The sequence below is a fragment of the Bufo bufo genome, chromosome 5 (genome assembly GCF_905171765.1).
Source record: "Bufo bufo chromosome 5, aBufBuf1.1, whole genome shotgun sequence".
Classification (NCBI taxonomy): Eukaryota; Metazoa; Chordata; class Amphibia; order Anura; family Bufonidae; genus Bufo; species Bufo bufo.
In genome coordinates this window covers 541,681,992-541,704,899 of record NC_053393.1, presented here as the reverse complement: position 1 = coordinate 541,704,899, position 22,908 = coordinate 541,681,992, and positions in this window count along the sequence as shown.

Sequence of the window (22,908 nt, the reverse complement as noted above, 5' to 3'; positions counted from 1 at the left end):
GTGTACAAGAATATAACTACTATAATACTGCTCCTATGTACAAGAATATAACTACTATAATACTGCTCCTATGTACAAGAATATAACTACTATAATACTGCTCCTATGTACAAGAATATAACTACTATAATACTGCCTCCTATGTACAAGAATATAACTACTATAATACTGCTCCTATGTACAAGAATATAACTACTATAATACTGCTCCTATGTACAAGAATATAACTACTATAATACTGCTCCTATGTATAAGAATATAACTACTATAATACTGCCTCCTATGTACAAGAATATAACTACTATAATACTGCTTTCTATGTACAAGAATATAACAACTATAATACTGCTCCTATGTACAAGAATATAACTACTTTAATACTGCACGTATGTACAAGAAAATAACTACTATAATACTGCTTCCTATGTACAAGAAAATAACTACTATAATACTGCCCCTATGTACAAGAATATAACTACTGTAATACTGCCTCCTATGTACAAAAATATAACTACTATAATACTGCTTTCTATGTACAAGAATATAACTACTATAATACTGCCTCCTATGTACAAGAATATAACTATTATAATACTGCCACCTATGTACAAGAATATAACTACTATAATACTGCTCCTATGTACAAGAATATAACTACTTTAATACTGCCCCTATGTACAAGAAAATAACTACTATAATACTGCTTCCTATGTACAAGAATATAACTACTTTAATACTGCCCCTATGTACAAGAATATAACTACTATAATGCTGCTCCTATGTACAAGAATATAACTACTATAATACTGCTTTCTCTGTACAAGAATATAACTACTATAATACTTCCCCTATGTTCAAGAATATAACTACTATAATACTGCTTCCTATGTACAAGAATATAACTACTTTAATACTGCCCCTATGTACAAGAAAATAACTACTATAATACTGCTTCCTATGTACAAGAATATAACTACTTTAATACTGCCTCCTATGTACAAGAATATAACTACTATAATGCTGCTCCTATGTACAAGAATATAACTACTATAATACTGCTCCTATGTACAAAAATATAACTACTATAATACTGCTCCTATGTACAAAAATATAACTACTATAATACTGCCTCCTGTGTACAAGAATATAACTACTATAATACTGCTCCTATGTACAAGAATATAACTACTATAATACTGCTCCTATGTACAAGAATATAACTACTATAATACTGCTCCTATGTACAAGAATATAACTACTATAATACTGCCTCCTATGTACAAGAATATAACTACTATAATACTGCTCCTATGTACAAGAATATAACTACTATAATACTGCTCCTATGTACAAGAATATAACTACTATAATACTGCTCCTATGTATAAGAATATAACTACTATAATACTGCCTCCTATGTACAAGAATATAACTACTATAATACTGCTTTCTATGTACAAGAATATAACAACTATAATACTGCTCCTATGTACAAGAATATAACTACTTTAATACTGCACGTATGTACAAGAAAATAACTACTATAATACTGCTTCCTATGTACAAGAAAATAACTACTATAATACTGCCCCTATGTACAAGAATATAACTACTGTAATACTGCCTCCTATGTACAAAAATATAACTACTATAATACTGCTCCTCTGTACAAGAATATAACTACTTTAATACTGCCCCTATGTATAAGAATATAACTACTATAATACTGCCTCCTATATACAAGAATATAACTACTATAATACTGCTTCTCTGTACAAGAATATAACTACTATAATACTGCTCCTATGTACAAGAATATAACTACTATAATACTGCTCCTATTTACAAGAATATAACTACTATAATACTGCTCCTATGTACAAGAATATAACTACTATAATACTGCTCCTATGTACAAGAATATAACTACTATAATACTGCCTCCTATTATCACGGTCGGCGTGACTATCACATACGTGACGCAGAGGGAGGGAACAAGGAAGGCCCTGCCCAAGTGAGAGGGAAGGTGGTGACCCCTGACTCACCTAGCGGCTGGCACCTGGCTGCCCTGACGTCCCTAGACGGGTTCCTCACCCGTACGCAGATCACGTGCCTAAAGCCCTGGCTTTCCCTAAGCTGAGCCCTAGATAGTGAACAGGGCGGTGGGAACACTAGTCCGCACCACTAGCTCTAAAGGAAAACACCAAGGGAAGGACAGACAATACAAACTCAACATATAATCAACAAGAAGCCCAACAGGGATCCGGAGGGTAGCACTCTGGAACGACAACCAGGATTCACAACTCCAGTGGGTCAGTATAGATGTCCAGGCAGGAAGCTCTATAACTGGCAACTAGAGAAGAGTGAGGGGAGAATATAAGGAGGTTGGGAGTGGCAGACAAGAAACAGCTGAGGAGGAGAAGCTACGGATCCCTGATTGAGACAAAAAGGATAGCAAGGCAAACACAGAAAACAATCACTAAGAAACAACGCGATCTTTAGATATAGAGCGCGCAGCCACCCGCTGCGACCTCCTGACCCCGGGTATAACGGAGTCAGATGTGGCTCTTGATACCCTCGTGACACCTATGTACAAGAATATAACTACTATAATACTGCCTCCTATGTACAAGAATATAACTACTATAATACTGCCTCCTATGTACAGGAATATAACTACTATAATACTGCTCCTATGTACAAAAATATAACTACTATAATACTGCCTCCTGTGTACAAGAATATAACTACTATAATACTGCTCCTATGTATAAGAATATAACTACTATAATACTGCCTACGATGTACAAGAATATAACTGCTATAATACTGCTCCTATGTACAAGAATATAACTACTATAATACTGCTCCTATGTACAAGAATATAACTACTATAATACTGCTCCTATGTTCAAGAATATAACTACTATAATACTGCCCCTATCTACAAGAATATAACTACTAGGGGGCAGAGCTTGGCCGCTGAGCTGCATGGCTGCCTGTTTCTGAGCTCCTCATCCTAGCTGGCACAAATCCCCTTTTACAGCACCTTAAATCGCACAAAATGGGCAAGGTGGGGAAAGATCGCCCCAGGGAACCTGCCGACCCACCTGTGAGCCGCTCCAAGCAGCCTGATATGGAGCAATTCCTGAGGAAATATTCGCATCGGAAGTTCTCGAAAAAGTTGCGAAAGAGATATTTGCGAATCTCTTAAGCCCAGAAAGAGCGGCGATTATTATCATTGATCGCATACACAGTGCTCTTCGTCCCAAGCCTAAGGTGTCGGATCCTCCGAGGGATGTTATCTGTGGCCTCCTCAGTTTTGTGGACACTGTGGCTTTACTGAAGGCCAGTAGGGAAGCTGACCGCCTGGAATATGAAGGCTCGCTGTTGCAGTTCTTTCAGGACTTAGCACCCTCCACGCTGGCAAAGAGACGTATTCTGCTTCCACTTCTTGCTGCTCTCAAAACCTTGGAGACCCAGTTTCGATGGTTGTACCCCTTTGGCTTAGCTGTCTTCAAAAATGGCAGGCAGATCACCATACGCACTCCCCAAGACTTATTCGGGGCCTGGGTCCATCTGGGTATAGCTCCGATCGAAATTCCGTCCTGGATGCCGGCGGACCAGGGAGATCCTGTACTCTCACCTCCGAAAGCAGACACCTGGTCACTTGCGCCTACTGGGAAGAAATCCTGATCCGGCCAGAGTTCTCAGACCTCCACCGCAGCGGGTCGCTCTCCTCATCGCTGAAGCCTACCTGCTGAGATGTTCTCCATTTTTGCCGGACACAATTCCGGTGAACTCCTGAAGTGGATTTCCGAAGTTGCGGATCTTTCTTTCTTGTTGTTCAGGACATGCACCAGGGCCTTTTAGTCCTTGACATGGCTTTTTGGACGTATCCAGGCCTTTGTTTGTTTCTTTAAGGTCTTTGCCTTCCTGGGTGCTTTCTACCTTTTCCTCCCCCCCCCCCCCCTCTGCTCAGGGGATTTGTTAGCCGCTGTTCTCCTCGTTTATTTCCTTGTTACCTGATGGCCTTCCCTTGGCCTACCTCAGCTCTTCGAGACCCCCCTACCTGATGGATCCCGGCACCAGTCTGTGATGAGAAAGGATCCTCTGATTTCCAGTCGCTCTGTGGAGCTCTTAGTTCTGCGCTATGTGATTATGCTTTCCTGTTTGTCTTTGTTCTTTTCTCTCTCTCAATGTCTACCTTCTTATCCTTTTGCCCCTATGTGTTTCCCCTTTTGTGTCCTTCTCTCCCATCTTCACGCTCTTATTTGGCTCGCTCGGATATTGTTTGCTGTGTGCTTCCCTACTGACTTCAAATGGCTTCTCTTGTAGTTTCCTCCCTAAATGTCCGGGGCCTGAACGAGCCGTGCAAAAGATCCCAGGTGATTTCCTTGCTACAAAAAGATAACGTTTCCGTCGCTTTTTTCCAAGAAGCATATTTTCGGGCAGGTAAGATCCCTAATCTTCCTTCCAAGAAATTCACTCAATGGTTCCATAGTGCGCAGACCTCCGCTAGCCGGGGTGTCAGCATCGCCATTCACAAGCAGGTGTCCTTTGCGATTGCAGCCTCCTCCTCGGATCCTGATGGCCGGTACTTGTTTGTGAAGGGCTCTATAGCGGACGCACCGGTTACATTGGCCAATATATACGCGCCTAACAGGGGACAAGTTGCATGGCTGGTTCAGACCCTCTCTGCGCTTGCTGCATTCAAACACAGGGATCTCAAGTCTCCCGGACGTTCAGGGAGTCTCCCGCTATTAGCTAGCGGCTCCCTGATGCCCGCAAGTGAGACAATATATCCCGGAAAGGTTTACTCGCAGTAAACCTTTCTCTTCCGGGTGTATGCGATGACGTCATCGACGCAGGCGCATTGAGGATGGAGCGGTCGAGCGAGCGGCCGCCTCTCAGTGCGCCTGCGCCGATTGAAGCCAGGTACGGCGCCGGCGCGAGATTTCGAATTCGAACAGCGCCAGCAGAGAAGGATTCCCTTCCCTGGCCCTGTCAATCAGCATGCCGAGGATGCGGCAGCTACCAGCAAGTAGCCGCCCTACTTGCTGGTAGCAAGGTAATTAGCATATTTTAAAAATCGTTTTTTAGCTAAATCTACTGAATCAAAATGATTAATTTTATTATGTATCAAGAGATCGCACTATAGGGATTATTATTAAAGAAAAAAAAAAAAAACTGTTTAATGGGGTGACAGAAACCCTTTAAGACTTTTGTAGTCCCCAAACTCCTATATCTGCTGCAGACGTTGCCTATATGGCTCCCGCGCTCATACTTTACAGAACTGCGTCGGAGGTTCTCCCTTTTTCTCTGGGCGAACAAACCATCTAGGATAGCTTACTCCACATTGACTAGGGAAAAGAGATTTGGGGGCTTTGGCCTACCTGATGTCCACCTATATTATGTTGCTACACACCTGAATAGATGCTTCTCTCTCCTATCTCGAGGCTCCCCGAACTTATGCACGGCCCTGGAACGTGACCTTATAACATACAAGGATAAACTCATCCTATGGGGGGTTCGTAGCTACTCGCCCTCACACTCCTTTGCCTCTCCCATCTGGAAAGGCATGCTCGTTGAATGGGCTAAACTTTACAAATCTAAAGATCTTAGATTCCCAAGTCCCCACCTCGCTCTACATCTCGTACAAAATTTAGTGCACCCTGAAACCGCACTCTACAAGAGATTGTGTCCACGGCTGGGGACTTGGCATGGGACACAATTCATGCTCTACCTGAGGTTCAAAAGCAATCCTTCCTTGCACTTGCTGCATTCCGCAAAGATATTGCGATTTTAAAACTTCCTCCTCTCTGTACTGAAAAGCCTATCTGGCTGGAAAAGAAACTAGATAGACCGATCTCCCCGAGGAAGCCCCTGTCGACTCTTTACAAGGAGTTACTTTCTTCCACACCTCCAGTACTATCCTTCATGGCTGCCTGGGAGAAGGAACTCTCGTTCCGCCTTTCGGAGCCAGAAAAGGCATTTATTCTCTCCAATTCTCATGGATTCAGTCGTTGTATCAAAATCCAAGAGAATTCTTTCAAATTACTGACGCGTGCTCAGTGCTGGCGGTGTGGAACAGTGAAGGGGTCCCTATCCCACATATGGTGGTCCTGCAGTCTAATCCGTCCCTTCTGGAAACAGATTGAGAGCTTACTCAATCGGATTTGCGGCTCTCCCATAAGACTGGACGCACAACTGGTTCTGCTCTGGTGTCCCAACATATCTTTAACTCCATCCAAGAACAACTTACCAACATTGCTTGTCACTGCTGCCCGCCTACTGATCCCTGTGTTGTGGACAGGGAAGCACCCAGGAATTTTGTCTAGGGGGTGTCTGAATGGCAAAAACATGTGGCATGTGTAGTGCGCTGTGCTAATTAAATTTTTCAAAGCCCCCTTTATATTTAAAAATGCAGGGAAGGGGTGTAGTGTGTTGCGCTGATTCTTTTACTTGGCGATTCTAAAAGCCCTGCAGGAAAATAACAATGCGAAGCGCGCCGCAAATTTTTTGACCCCGCCCATTATTAAAAGCCCCATCTACATATAATAGGCCACTCCCAACAAACACTGTACAGCTGACATTCTATAGTTGCGGCCTGTCTCTACACATCATACGGAGAGGGGAGGACCTGTCCTGGCTGCACTGCCTGCTTATACAACAAGCTACAGCCGGGAAGCTCCTCCGCTCTCCTCCCTCCCCTGATCCGGCTCAAGGCCTGTGGTTCCCCCCACCATCTGCCACCCGCCCGTGGCCTGCTGCCCCCCTTGACCGTCCTCACCCAAGCCGGAGCATCTCCTCTCCTACATAGCGCCCCATACCTCTTACATCCAGTGATGTCACCTTTGTTGTAGACGTTCTCTTTCTTTATCTTCTCCATTCAGACCAGACCACCATGATGATTTTTCAGCCATCTCCCGTCTCTGCAGAGATTAACAAACAGACATTAGTTTCCCACATTTCCATCATCTTCACATCTTCTGAACACCCTTTCCTGCCACCCCCAATACTGTGCCCGCTGTGCCCCCAATACTATACTGCAGAAACAGTCCCCCTGGAAATACTACTATCACACAGATAGTGCCCCCCTCAACAATTATTGGCACACAGTGCTCTAAAAAATAACTGCGCCCAGACACTAATAGTATAAAGATAATGTCCCCCAAAAATTATTGTGCTAAGCTGATACTGTGCCAGGGTGCCCCCCAAAGTAACAGGGCTCCCCAAAATAGAAAAAATTCTCTGCCAGAGCACACTTAGTAGTAATAATGCCCCTATAGTGCCCATACTAGTAATCATGTTCCTCATAGCCCCCCAGTATTAGCAAAGCTCCGCATAAGACCTCCTAGTACTAATAATTCTCCCTACAATATGACAGTACATGAAATACCCCCGCTTAGTGCCCGCTGTTGAGCTAATGTCCCCATAATGTATGCCATTATAAAATACCCCTATATAGTGCCCCAGTAAATGCCCTCATAGTGCTCCTCTCCCCCTTCCCCATAGTGTTCCCCATAATATGCCAGTAAAAAATGCCCCTTCTAAGTGCCACCATATGCCCCAATAGTGCTCCACTCCCCCATAGTGCCGCTCTCCCCTATAGTGCCTACCATAATGTGCCAGTAAAAAAAATGCCCCCTTAGTGCCACCAGATGCCATAATGCCCTCATAATGTGCCAATAAGAATAAAGGCCCCTTTAGAGCCCCCACTTCCCCTTAGTGCCCCCAAATAATGCCCCTATAGTGCCATTCTCCCCTATAGTGCCCCCATAATATGTCAATAAAAAAAAGCCCCTTTAGACCCCCCAGATGCCCCCATAGTGCTCCTCTCCCCCATGGTGCAGACCCATAATGTGCCAGTAAGAAATGCCCCTTCAAATTGCCACCATATGCCCCAATAGTGCTCCACTCCTCCATAATGCCGCCCTCCCCTATAGTGCCTCCCATAATGTGCCAGTAAAAAATGCCCCCTTAGTGCCACCAGATGCCATAATGCCCCCATGTGCCAATATGAAAAAAAGGCCCCTTTAGAACCCCCACTTCCCCATAGTGCCACCAAATAATGCCCCTATAGTGCCACCAGATGCCCCATAGTGGCGTTCTCCCCTATAGTGCCCCCCATAATGTGTAAAAAAAATAATAATGCCCCTTTAGAGCCCCCATAGTGCTCCTCTCCCCCATGGTGCCCGCCCCCCAAAATGTGCCAGTAAGAAGTGCCACCTAAATAAAAAGTACCACTAGATGCCCCATAGTGCCGTTCTCCCCTTTAGTGCCCCCATAGTGCCAGCTCCCCCCCTCCAAAAAAAACAAAACAAAAAAAAATACACTGATACTTACTTCCATCAGCAGCGATGCGATGCAGGCTCTTCCGGCCTGTGTCCCTGCTGTGTGCTGCCCGGCTCAGGCGCGTGATGATGACGTCATCGCGCCGCCTGAGCCGGCCTCTGATAGGCTGCAGGCATTAGTGCCTGCGGCCTATCAGAAGAACAGGGGAGGGACACACCTCTCCCTCCCCTGCCCCACAGCACACAGCACGGCCGCAATTACATCCTGAGCCGGCCTCTGATAGGCTGCAGGCATTAGTGCCTGCGGCCTATCAGAAGAACAGGGGAGGGACACACCTCTCCCTCCCCTGCCGCAGCACAGCACAGCCATCTGTATCGCTGTCCTAAGGACGGCGATACAGATGGATTAGATATGGAGATGAGCGCTTCCACAATGGAAGCGCTCATCTCCTAGTATTCCTACTGCCCCCCCACCACCACCGCCCACCACCGCCGCCGCATTTACATCCAGGGCTGCGCCGCCTGTGGTGATCGGCGGTGCGGCCCTGAAGGATTAAAAAAAAAAAATTTGGGCTGGTTGTTCTAGGGGGGGTCCAGACCCGCTGGACCCCCCCTGTAGGTGTGCCACTAGTTGTGGAAGAACGAGTCTGCGCCCACGCTACTAATGTGGCAGGAGAAAGTACATCAGTTATTTCGTTTTGAAGAACTGGCTCACTGGGAATCTCACTCCCGCTCTCAATTCCTAGACACATGGAACCCCTGGAAGGCCTAGCGCTACCCAGCAAACTGAGCGATCCTCGCATCATTTTAGCTCTCTCTCCCCCCCCCTCTCCCCCCCCTTCTCCCCCTCTTTCTTCTCTTATGTGTTTGTCTTCTTCTCTGTAAGTATTGTTTTGTTCTTTTTTGTTCGACCCCCATAAGTTTTATTGTCAGTGTATTTGACTGCTTTTGATTGATGCCATCTGCGTGTGACTTTTGCCATACTACTATGTGGTCTAACTTTTTGTCTTCTCAATAAAAAGAGATTTGGTTAAGAATATAACTACTATAATACTGCCTCCTATGTACAAATATATAACTACTATAATACTGCCCCTATGTACAAGAATATAACTACTATAATACTGCTCCTATATACAAGAATATAACTACTATAATACTGCCTCCTATGTACAAGAATATAACTACTATAATACTGCTCCTATGTACAAGAATATAACTACTATAATACTGCCTCCTATGTACAAGAATATAACTACTATAATACTGCTCCTATGTACAATAATATAACTACTATAATACTGCTCCTATGTACAAGAATATAACTACTATAATACTGCCTTCTAGGTACAAGAATATAACTACTATAATACTGCCTCCTATATATAAGAATATAACTACTATAATACTGCCTCCTATGTACAAGAATATAACTACTATAATACTGCTCCTATGTACAAGAATATAACTACTATAATACTGCCTCCTATGTACAAGAATATAACTACTATAATACTGATCCTATGTACAATAATATAACTACTATAATACTGCCCCTATGTACAAGAATATATCTACTATAATACTGCCTCCTATGTACAAGAATATAACTACTATAATACTGCTCCTATGTACAAGAATATAACTACTATAATACTGCCTCCTATGTACAAGAATATAACTACTATAATACTGCCTCCTATGTACAAGAATATAACTACTATAATACTGCTCCTATGTACAAGAATATAACTACTATAATACTGCTCCTATGTACAAAAATATAACTACTATAATACTGCCTCCTATGTACAGGAATATAACTACTATAATACTGCTCCTATGTACAAGAATATAGCTACTATAATACTGCTCCTATGTAGGAGAATATAACTGCTATAATACTGCTCCTATGTACAAGAATATAACTACTATAATACTGCTCCTATGTACAAGTATATAACTACTATAATACTGCTCCTATGTACAAGAATATAACTACTATAATACTGCTCCTATGTACAAGAATATAACTACTATAATACTGCTCCTATGTACAAGAATATAACTACTATAATACTGCTCCTATGTACAAGAATATAACTACTATAATACTGCTCCTATGTACAAGAATATAACTACTATAATACTGCTCCTATGCAACTATGATAATACTGTATACAGTAGCTCTATTTATCTCTCAGTATATCGTACTGGTTGCAGGTTTAGTACCGTCATAGAGAAGTCAGTGCTGTATATAGTCCAATGTGTACAAAACAAAGGCTGCAGATCAGTGGTTTTATTCCATGACAGAAATCTGATCCAAAGCAATGAAAAGCTAAATATATCGTCTGTGGACTAACGAATACTTTGCCGCCCCTGACTGACGCTGAGCTCTAGTTAAATACACAGAACATCTCTCTGGAGGATTCTGTATATGTGAAAAAAATAAACTGCAAAATCTTCATGTTCCGTATGAGAATCATTCCGCTATAGGGGCTCAGTCAGCGGCGTATTATGTTGATCTCTGGTAATTCGAGGCGCACGTTTAACTTTCTAGAGAAACAGTCCTGATCCCTGCACTAATAACAGATCGCTGTATATTTAAGAAGTGAGCCTTGATTAGTTCAAAGAATGTTATTAGCAGGAAAACAGGACCCCTGTTCTGCGCGCCAAGAAATGTAAAGAATGCTATTAACCGGCCTGCAGTTAATTACTTCAATCAAACGCATGTACTGGCAGGTTTGCACATTATTATGTAATTGAGTAAAAACATGTGCACGGTTCGCTGCTAAAGACCCTAGTGTGGATACAGATGACGGAATTTCACGGATTGTCCCCAACACGGTGAGATTTGCTTGTCAAGTAGTGGAAATAGTAAAACATGTAATGTATCATGTCTAGGATGAAATAAGACACGCGTTTTGGTTTGGATCCTGCGCCGAAATCCTCGTCGAATCTAAAGACCGTCGGCATTCCATGCATGTGAATTAGGTTTCCTCAACCTATGGAAAATTTCTGTGCGGATTCCGGCTTTGACACGAAAAAAAATCTGCTACGGATTCTGAGCAGAAGGATGATCCCCATTGGATTCGGTGGCAGTTCAAGCTGCACATCTGCGTTAGAAACCCAAATGTCAGCCTTGAAATTCTGCAGGGGAGTCCTCCAGTACAAAACATGTAAGAGGATGAGTCTTTATGGACATATTGGTACTTGATCTCAGGGCCCCATATGAGGATACACACATTATTTATAATGCACAGCACTTTGCAGTTAAACTTTCTGGCAGAGGCAGTATGCTTGATGGCTACACTTCTTGGCAGAGGCAATATGCTTGATGGTCGCGCTCCTTTGCAGAGACAATTTGCTTTATGGTTACACTTCTTGGCCGAGGCAATATCTTTGATGGTTACACTCCTTCGCAAATGAAATTTGCTTGACAATTTCACTTTTTTGCAGAGGCAAAATGCTTGAAGGTTACACTTCTTGGAAGAGACAATATGCTTGATGGTTACACTTCTCAGAAGAGACAATATGCTTGATGGTTACACTTTTTTGCAGAGGCAATTTGCTTTATAGTTACATTTCTTGGCAGAGGCAATATGCTTTATGGTTACACTTCTTGGAAAATGCAATTTGCTTGCCAATTTCACTTCTTAGCAGAGGCAAAATGCTCGATGGCTACACTTTTTGGCAGAGGCAATATGTTTGACGGTTACACTTCTTTGCAGGCGCAATATGCTTGATGGTTATACTTCTTGGCAGAGCAATATACTTGACGGGTATGCTTATTGGCAGAGGCAATATTCTCGATGGTTACACTTTGTGGCAATTGCTATAAGCTTGACAGTTACACTTCTTGGCAAAGGAAATTTGCTTGATGGTTTCAAGCAAAATACTTGATGGCTGTACCTCTTGGAAGAGGCAATACGCTTGATGGCTACACCTCTTGGAAGAGTCAGTATGCTTGATGCTTACATGTCTTTGCATATGCATGATGGTTGCATTTCTTGGTAAAGGCAATATTCTTGATAGACAAAGATTCCAGCCAGGAACATAAAAGAACAATCTAATCTTTATTGGATCCTCTTAAAATCTCAAGATACACGGCACACAGGTGAGACTACATTGACACGTTTTGGATGATAAACTCACCCTAAATCATAATGCATATATACGCAATATGCTTGATGGTTACACTTCCTGTATGTTACTGACAGTTACTACAGGCAACAGCCTCTGATAAAACACTACACTGGTAGCAGGCAGTTTCTTATGCAATGACGCTCTTTACTGTTGGCATAGCAGGTTCAGTGGTCTTTGCTCACCTACAGTCACTTCAGGCTGGGATCTGGTCCTTAACTAGTCGTCAGCTTCCTAACCCATGGAAGGCTGTACAACAGACCAAACATGGTCCAGAGTCAGGAGCAGTGTAGCAGTGGTTTTCTTCACCTCCTCAGATCTCAAGGACATCACTAGGTTCAAGTGATCCAATTTCCACTTGCATAACTTGCTACTTAACAACTGTGACCAGGAGCACTTCATGGTGTAGTACATCTGCCATGTGGTACTCAGGAATCCTCTTTATATCACCTCTGGTACACTGGGGGGGGGGGGGGGGGGACATGGGTGCCAAAATTACTGTGTTCCCACATGTGACCAGACACAGCCACTGCTGTGTGCCAGGCACCCTGAGCTACAGTGTACCACATGCAATGCATGACAGTCTACATCCCTTTTACACTTGTGAATGTACCCATATGACCATTTCATGCAGAAATGACATTTACCACACCATACTGGCATGGTACTGGGTGGGAAGGGTTAAGAAGCCAACAACCAATGGGAAGAGCCGTGATTCAGCCGTGGTTTATTAGGATGTTTGTTACAATGTTATTTTTATTATTTACATTACTATTACTGATTTATGAATTTGTTACATTTGTATCATTTATTTTCCTCCGGATAGAAATCTTTCTGTCGCTGTTTCCTCACATTTTATGTCACAGCATTGACGGTTAAACTAAACATAAACGCTATTTATAGACGGAATAATTGTGGGGCGCTTGTTGTGAGAGTGCTGGTGATGAATTATGTATATTGACTGTCGCTTGTGTTATTTTACGCTTCTTCATAGCGTTCTTCAATCTCTTTCCTTGGAAGAGAAATTCTACGACATGAGCCCTGTGATTACAGCGAGGACGCTGGGCCGGTGCGATCACCAGGATTGTGTTGTTCTGGCTTGTGATGCACCTTGGGAGATCGCTGTTTACCCAGCCTAATAATAACACAGGAATGAGACCGGGGAGAGGGGGGCGCAAGTCTTTACTCACCTAAAATAACAGCTCCACCCCAATGCATAAACTACAAGAACAACATCCTTTCTTCTTTTTATTTTTACTTGGTTGATTCTTCAAGACTGTGACAAGTTTACTTTCACCTTTCGTACATGGCGAGAGTTCTGACGAGCTCCTAGGGTAACTTGATTTACTGCTGCTCAAATACACTGCTGACACCTGACATAAAGAGGGCAGCAGATGGAAAGATGGCTAATAGATCTGAATAGATATGAGACAGATAAATAGATATGAGATAGATATTAGATAGATAATTCAATATGTAACATGAAGGTTGGTAAATATGAGAGATTACTGTAGGTAGATATGAGATAGATGTGATAGATAGATAGATATAGACATCCTCTGCGTCCGGAGGAAAGAAGGTTTGTACACAAACATAGAAGAGGATTCTTTACGGTAAGAGCAGTGAGACTATGGAGCTCTCTGCCTGAGGAGGTGGTGATGGTGAGTACAATAAAGGAGTTCAAGAGGGGCCTGGATGTATTTCTGGAGTGTAATAATATTACAGGCTATAGCTACTAGAGAGGGGTCGTTGGTCCAGGGAGTTATTCTGATGGCCTGATTGGAGTCGGGAAGGAATTTTTTGTCTCTTAAAGTGAGGAAAATTGGCTTCTACCTCACAGGGTTTTTTTTTTTGCCTTCCTCTGGATCAACTTGCAGGATGACAGGCCGAACTGGATGGACATATGTCTTTTTTTCGGCCTTATGTACTATGTTAGATATGAGATACTTTGCAAAAAAGAAGCAGCACTCTAAGGCCTCATGCACACGAACGGCCTCCGTTCCGTTTTTTTTTTTGCGGATAGGATGGGGACCCATTCATTTCAATAGGTCAGCCAAAAAATGCTGATAGTTAATCCGTTTGTGTTCCGCGTCCGTTGTCCGTGTTTCCCTTCAGCAAAATAAATAGTGCATGTCCTACTTTTTTCACATTTGCGGAAAAGGATAGGCATTTATTACAAGGGATCTGTGAAAAAAAACGGATCCTCCCCAAAAAAACGGATGACGCATCCGTTTTTTTTTGCGGACACACGATTTGCGGATGCAAAAAACAACTGTCGTATGCATGAGGCCTAAATATGGTGAAGGGTGGTGGACCTGCTTTTACTCAACCCAACACTAAGTCCACCATTCTTCACCATACTTGGAGTGATGCCTTTTTTTTTTCCAAAGTTTACATTGTGAGACCAATAACCGAAAGTCAGTCTCGGAAAGATTGCATCAATCTACACTTTAAAAGTGCTGCAGATTTTTTTCTTTTTAGATAGATAGATAGATGATAGATATGAGATAGATAGATAATAGATAGATAGATAGATAGATAGATAGATAGATAGATAGATAGATAGATATGAGATAGATAGATAGATAGATAGATAGATATGAGATAGATAGATAGATAGATAGATAATAGATAGATAATAGATAGATAGATAGATAGATAGATAGATAATAGATAGATAGATAGATAGATAGATAGATAATAGATAGATAGATAGATAGATAGATAGATAGATAGATAGATAGATAGATAATAGATAGATAGATAGATAGATAGATAGATAATAGATAGATAATAGATAGATAGATAGATAGATAGATAGATAGATAGATAGATAATAGATAGATAATAGATAGATAGATAGATAGATAGATAATAGATAGATAATAGATAGATAGATAGATAGATAGATAGATAGATAATAGATAGATAATAGATAGATAGATAGATAGATAGATAGATAGATAGATAGATAGATAGATAGATAGATAGATAGATAATAGATAGATAGATAGATATGAGATAGATAGATAGATAGATAGATAGATAGATAATGATAGATAATAGATAGATAGATAATAGATAGATATGAGATAGATAGATAATAGATAGATAATAGATAGATAGATAGATAGATAGATAGATAATAGATAGATAGATAGATAGATAGATAATAGATAGATAGATAGATAGATAATAGATAGATAGATAGATAGATAGATAGATAGATAGATAGATAATAGATAGATAGATAGATAGATAGATAGATAGATAGATTTGAGAAATTGGTTTGATAGATACATTTATAGCGGTTGTGTCCATATTTTCACCACATGAGAAAACTCAGATCTCAGACTTGAAATCTTTTAGATGCCATGACCAACAGTGATCTCGGCTTCACAAGGGAAGGGGACTCTCTTTGTCAACTATAGCAATGTATTTTAGGGACAGCCTTGGGCCAAACAAAGGACTTAAGGCGGCCATGTGTAAATTCTGGTTATAGCTGCCTGTACATTATACATACATAGACAGTAAGGGACTATAAATAAGTAAGTATTCCAGTGCATTACAATACAATATATAAAAGTGAAATTTCCTTTATGGGTCATGTAAAGAAAAACATAAAAACACAAATAAACAATATTGTAAATTGCATTTTTGTGGAAAAAAAAGTGTATGTATATATATTGCTACATGTACTAAAGGTACCATATGCCATCACATTGTTAACAAAAACAAAAGCGACAAGGTTTCAAAAAATATCAAACAAGTTGAAATAAATAAATAAATGTCAGCTCCGTTAAAAGGTTAATAATTCTCTACAAAGCTTCAAATTGTTAACTGAGTTTACAAAATTACCGGAAGTATGTAAATAAGAGTTTGGAAGAAGGAAATGATTATCATAAAATTGGAGTCGCAGTTATATATTAATAAAATATCACAGAATGCAAATCATGTTTTATACTGTTTATTCCTGTTTCATGCAGAATTTAAATAGGAATTACAATGTTATTTCACACCTAAATGTGCCAATATATGGACCTTTAGTTACTTAACTCAGAGCTGATAAAAACAACTCCAAACAATTTCCATAATTTACTAAGCATAGCAACTGAAAGGAGCTGCATATGTACAAGAATATAACTACTATAATACTGCTTCTATGTACAAGAATATAACTACTATAATACTGCCTCCTATGTACAAGAATATAACTACTATAATACTGCTCCTATGTACAAGAATATAACTACTATAATACTGCTCCTATGTACAAGAATATAACTGCTATAATACTGCCTCCTATATACAAGAATATAACTACTATAATACTGCTCCTATGTACAGGAATATAACTACTATAATACTGCTCCTATGTACAAGAATATAACTACTATAATACTGCTTCTATGTACAAGAATATAACTACTATAATACTGCCTCCTATGTACAAGAATATAACTACTATAATACTGCTCCTATGTACAAGAATATAACTACTATAATACTGCTCCTATGTACAAGAATATAACTGCTATAATACTGCCTCCTATATACAAGAATATAACTACTATAATACTGCTCCTATGTACAGGAATATAACTACTATAATACTGCTCCTATGTACAAGAATATAACTACTATAATACTGCTCCTATGTACAAGAATATAACTACTATAATACTGCCTCCTATGTACAAGAATATAACTACTATAATACTGCCTCCTATGTACAAGAATATAACTACTATAATACTGCTTCTATGTACAAGAATATAACTACTATAATACTGCCCCTATGTACAAGAATATAACTACTATAATACTGCCTCCTATGTACAAGAATATAACTACTATAATACTGCTCCTATGTAAAAGAATATAACTACTATAATACTGCTCCTATGTACAAGAATATAACTACTATAATACTGCTCCTATGTACAAGAATATAACTACTATAATACTGCTCCTATGTACAAGAATATAACTACTATAATACTGCCTCCTATGTACAAGAATATACTACTATAATACTGCTCCTATGTACAAGAATATAACTACTATAATACTGCTCCTATGTACAAGAATATAACTACTATAATACTGCTTCTATGTACAAGAATATAACTACTATAATACTGCTCCTATGTACAAGAATATAACTACTATAATACTGCTCCTATGTACAAGAATATAACTACTATAATACTGCTCCAATGTACAAGAATATAACTACTATAATACTGCTCCTATGTACAAGATTATAACTACTATAATACTGCCTCCTATGTACAAGAATATAACTACTATAATACTGCTCCTATGTACAAGAATATAACTACTATAATACTGCTCCTATGTACAAGAATATAACTACTATAATACTGCTCCTATGTACAAGAATATAACTACTATAATACTGCTCCTATGTACAAGAATATAACTACTATAATACTGCTCCTATGTACAAGAATATAACTACTATAATACTGCCTCCTATGTACAAGAATATAACTACTATAATACTGCTCCTATGTACAAGAATATAACTACTATAATACCGCTCCTATTTACAAGAATATAACTACTATAATACTGCTCCTATGTACAAGAACATAACTACTATAATACTGCCTCCTATGTACAAGAATATAACTACTATAATACTGCTCCTATGTACAAGAATATAACTATTATAATACTGCTCCTATGTACAAGAATATAACTACTATAATACTGCTCCTATGTACAAGAATATAACTACTATAATACTGCCTCCTATGTACAAGAATATAACTACTATAATACTGCTCCTATATACAAGAATATAACTACTATAATACTGCCTCCTATGTACAAGAATATAACTACTATAATACTGTCTCCTATGTACAAGAATATAACTACTATAATACTGCCTCCTATGTACAAGAATATAACTACTATAATACTGCTCCTATGTACAAGAATATAACTACTATAATACTGCCACCTATGTATAAGAATATAACTACTATAATACTGCTCCTATGTACAAAAATATAACTGCTATAATACTGCTCCTATGTACAAGAATATAACTACTATAATACTGCCTCCTATGTACCAGAATATAACTACTATAATACTGCCTCCTATGTACAAGAATATAACTACTATAATACTGCTCCTATGTACAAGAATATAACTACTATAATATTGCTTCTATGTACAAGAATATAACTACTATAATACTGCCTCCTATGTACAAGAATATAACTGCTATAATAGTGCTCCTATGTTTAAGAATATAACTACTATAATACTGCTCCTATGTTCAAGAATATAACTACTATAATACTGCTCCTAATTACAGGAATATAACTACTTTAATACTGCTCCTATGTACAAAAATATAACTGCTATAATACTGCTCCTATGTACAAGAACATAACTACTATAATACTGCTCCTATGTATCAGAATATAACTACTATAATACTGCTCCTATGTACAAGAATATAACTACTATAATACTGCTCCTATGTACAAGAATATAACTACTATAATACTGCCTCCTATGTACAAGAATATAACTACTATAATACTGCCTCCTATGTACAAGAATATAACTACTATAATACTGCTTCTATGTACAAGAATATAACTACTATAATACTGCCCCTATGTACAAGAATATAACTACTATAATACTGCCTCCTATGTACAAGAATATAACTACTATAATACTGCTCCTATGTAAAAGAATATAACTACTATAATACTGCTCCTATGTACAAGAATATAACTACTATAATACTGCTCCTATGTACAAGAATATAACTACTATAATACTGCTCCTATGTACAAGAATATAACTACTATAATACTGCCTCCTATGTACAAGAATATACTACTATAATACTGCTCCTATGTACAAGAATATAACTACTATAATACTGCTCCTATGTACAAGAATATAACTACTATAATACTGCTTCTATGTACAAGAATATAACTACTATAATACTGCTCCTATGTACAAGAATATAACTACTATAATACTGCTCCTATGTACAAGAATATAACTACTATAATACTGCTCCAATGTACAAGAATATAACTACTATAATACTGCTCCTATGTACAAGATTATAACTACTATAATACTGCCTCCTATGTACAAGAATATAACTACTATAATACTGCTCCTATGTACAAGAATATAACTACTATAATACTGCTCCTATGTACAAGAATATAACTACTATAATACTGCTCCTATGTACAAGAATATAACTACTATAATACTGCTCCTATGTACAAGAATATAACTACTATAATACTGCTCCTATGTACAAGAATATAACTACTATAATACTGCCTCCTATGTACAAGAATATAACTACTATAATACTGCTCCTATGTACAAGAATATAACTACTATAATACCGCTCCTATTTACAAGAATATAACTACTATAATACTGCTCCTATGTACAAGAATATAACTACTATAATACTGCCTCCTATGTACAAGAATATAACTACTATAATACTGCTCCTATGTACAAGAATATAACTATTATAATACTGCTCCTATGTACAAGAATATAACTACTATAATACTGCTCCTATGTACAAGAATATAACTACTATAATACTGCCTCCTATGTACAAGAATATAACTACTATAATACTGCTCCTATATACAAGAATATAACTACTATAATACTGCCTCCTATGTACAAGAATATAACTACTATAATACTGTCTCCTATGTACAAGAATATAACTACTATAATACTGCCTCCTATGTACAAGAATATAACTACTATAATACTGCTCCTATGTACAAGAATATAACTACTATAATACTGCCACCTATGTATAAGAATATAACTACTATAATACTGCTCCTATGTACAAAAATATAACTGCTATAATACTGCTCCTATGTACAAGAATATAACTACTATAATACTGCCTCCTATGTACCAGAATATAACTACTATAATACTGCCTCCTATGTACAAGAATATAACTACTATAATACTGCTCCTATGTACAAGAATATAACTACTATAATATTGCTTCTATGTACAAGAATATAACTACTATAATACTGCCTCCTATGTACAAGAATATAACTGCTATAATAGTGCTCCTATGTTTAAGAATATAACTACTATAATACTGCTCCTATGTTCAAGAATATAACTACTATAATACTGCTCCTAATTACAGGAATATAACTACTTTAATACTGCTCCTATGTACAAAAATATAACTGCTATAATACTGCTCCTATGTACAAGAACATAACTACTATAATACTGCTCCTATGTATCAGAATATAACTACTATAATACTGCTCCTATGTACAAGAATATAACTACTATAATACTGCTCCTATGTACAAGAATATAACTACTATAATACTGCCGCCTATGTACAAGAATATAACTACTATAATACTGCTCCTATGTACAAGAATATAACTACTATAATACTGCTCCTATGTACAGGAATATAACTACTATAATACTGCTCCTATGTTCAAGAATATAACTACTATAATACTGCTCCTATGTTCAAGAATATAACTACTATAATACTGCTCCTAATTACAGGAATATAACTACTATAATACTGCTCTTATGTACAAGAATATAACTACTATAATACTGCCTCCTATGTACAAGAATATAAATACTATAATACTGCTTCTATGTACAAGAATATAACTACTATAAAACTGCTCCTATGTACAAGAATATAACTACTATAATACTGCTCCTATGTTCAATAATATAACTACTATAATACTGCTCCTATGTACAAGAATATAACTACTATAATACTGCCTTCTATGTACAAGAATATAACTACTATAATACTGCCTCCTATATACAGCAATATAACTACTATAATACTGCTCCTATGTACAAGAATATAACTACTATAATACTGCTCCTATGTACAAGAATATAACTACTATAATACTGCTCCTATGTACAAGAATATAACTACTATAATACTGCTCCTATATACAAGAATATAACTACTATAATACTGCTCCTATGTACAAGAATATAACTACTATAATACTGCTCCTATGTACAAGAATGTAACTACTATAATACTGCTCCTATGTACAAGAATATAACTACTATAATACTGCTCCTATGTACACGAATATAGCTACTATAATACTCCTCCTATGTACAAGAATATAATACTGCTCCTATGTACAAGAATATAACTACTATAATACTGCTCCTATGTACAAGAATATAACTACTATAATACTGCTCCTATGTACAAGAATGTAACTACTATAATACTGCTCCTATGTACAAGAATATAACTACTATAATACTGCTCCTATATACAAGAATATAACTACTATAATACTGCTCCTATGTACAAGAATATAACTACTATAATACTGCTCCTATGTACAAGAATGTAACTACTATAATACTGCTCCTATGTACAAGAATATAACTACTATAATACTGCTCCTATGTACAAGAATATAACTACTATAATACTGCCTACTATGTACAAGAATATAACTACTATAATACTGCTCCTATGTACAAGAATATAACTACTATAATACTGCTCCTATGTACAAGAATATAACTACTATAATACTGACTGCTATGTACAAGAATATAACGACTATAATACTGCTTCTATGTACTGCTATATTTTCATTTTTCCATCTCACACAATGTGATTTATTTGTGCCATCCAGTATATAATTTTTGGTGACTTCTGGGTATTTCTTTATGTGTAAGCAATGGTCGGTGACTAATGTGTTAGACTAGAGTCACACTTCAGCCTCTTAGCAGCACACTGATGGCAGTGTTTCTGTATGTCGGTAACTTGGAGACACATTCCTTATTCAGCTATAGAAGTTAACTGAAAAAATAAACACATGTAATCCGTGTTTTGTTCTCCATGAAAATGTGAAAAATTGAGCGGTGGTAAAAATAAATGAGAAATTTCCGTACTTGAAATATATTATTTTTTTTGTTTTTAAATGCATGTACTATGACATAACATTAATATTATATATTATATGTATATATATACACATATCCTATATATATATATATATATATATATATATATATATACAGTCCTGATCAAAAGTTTAAGACCACTTGAAAAATGGCAAAAAATCATATTTTACATTGTTGGATCTTAACAAGGTTCCAACAAGAAATGGGAGTGAGACAAAACATTTTTTGAGCATTTAATTAATTAAATTTTAGGACCACATGCCTTTAAAAGGCCAAATCTGTGCAAAGATGTGGATTCATTGTCATTTTCTGTCAGGTAGTCACACGTTGTGATGGCAAAGGCAAAAAAACTCTCCCTTTTTGAACGTGGTCGGGTAGTTGAACTGCATAAGCAGGGTCTCTCACAGCGCGCCATCGCTGCTGAGGTGGGACGGAATAAGACAGTCATGAT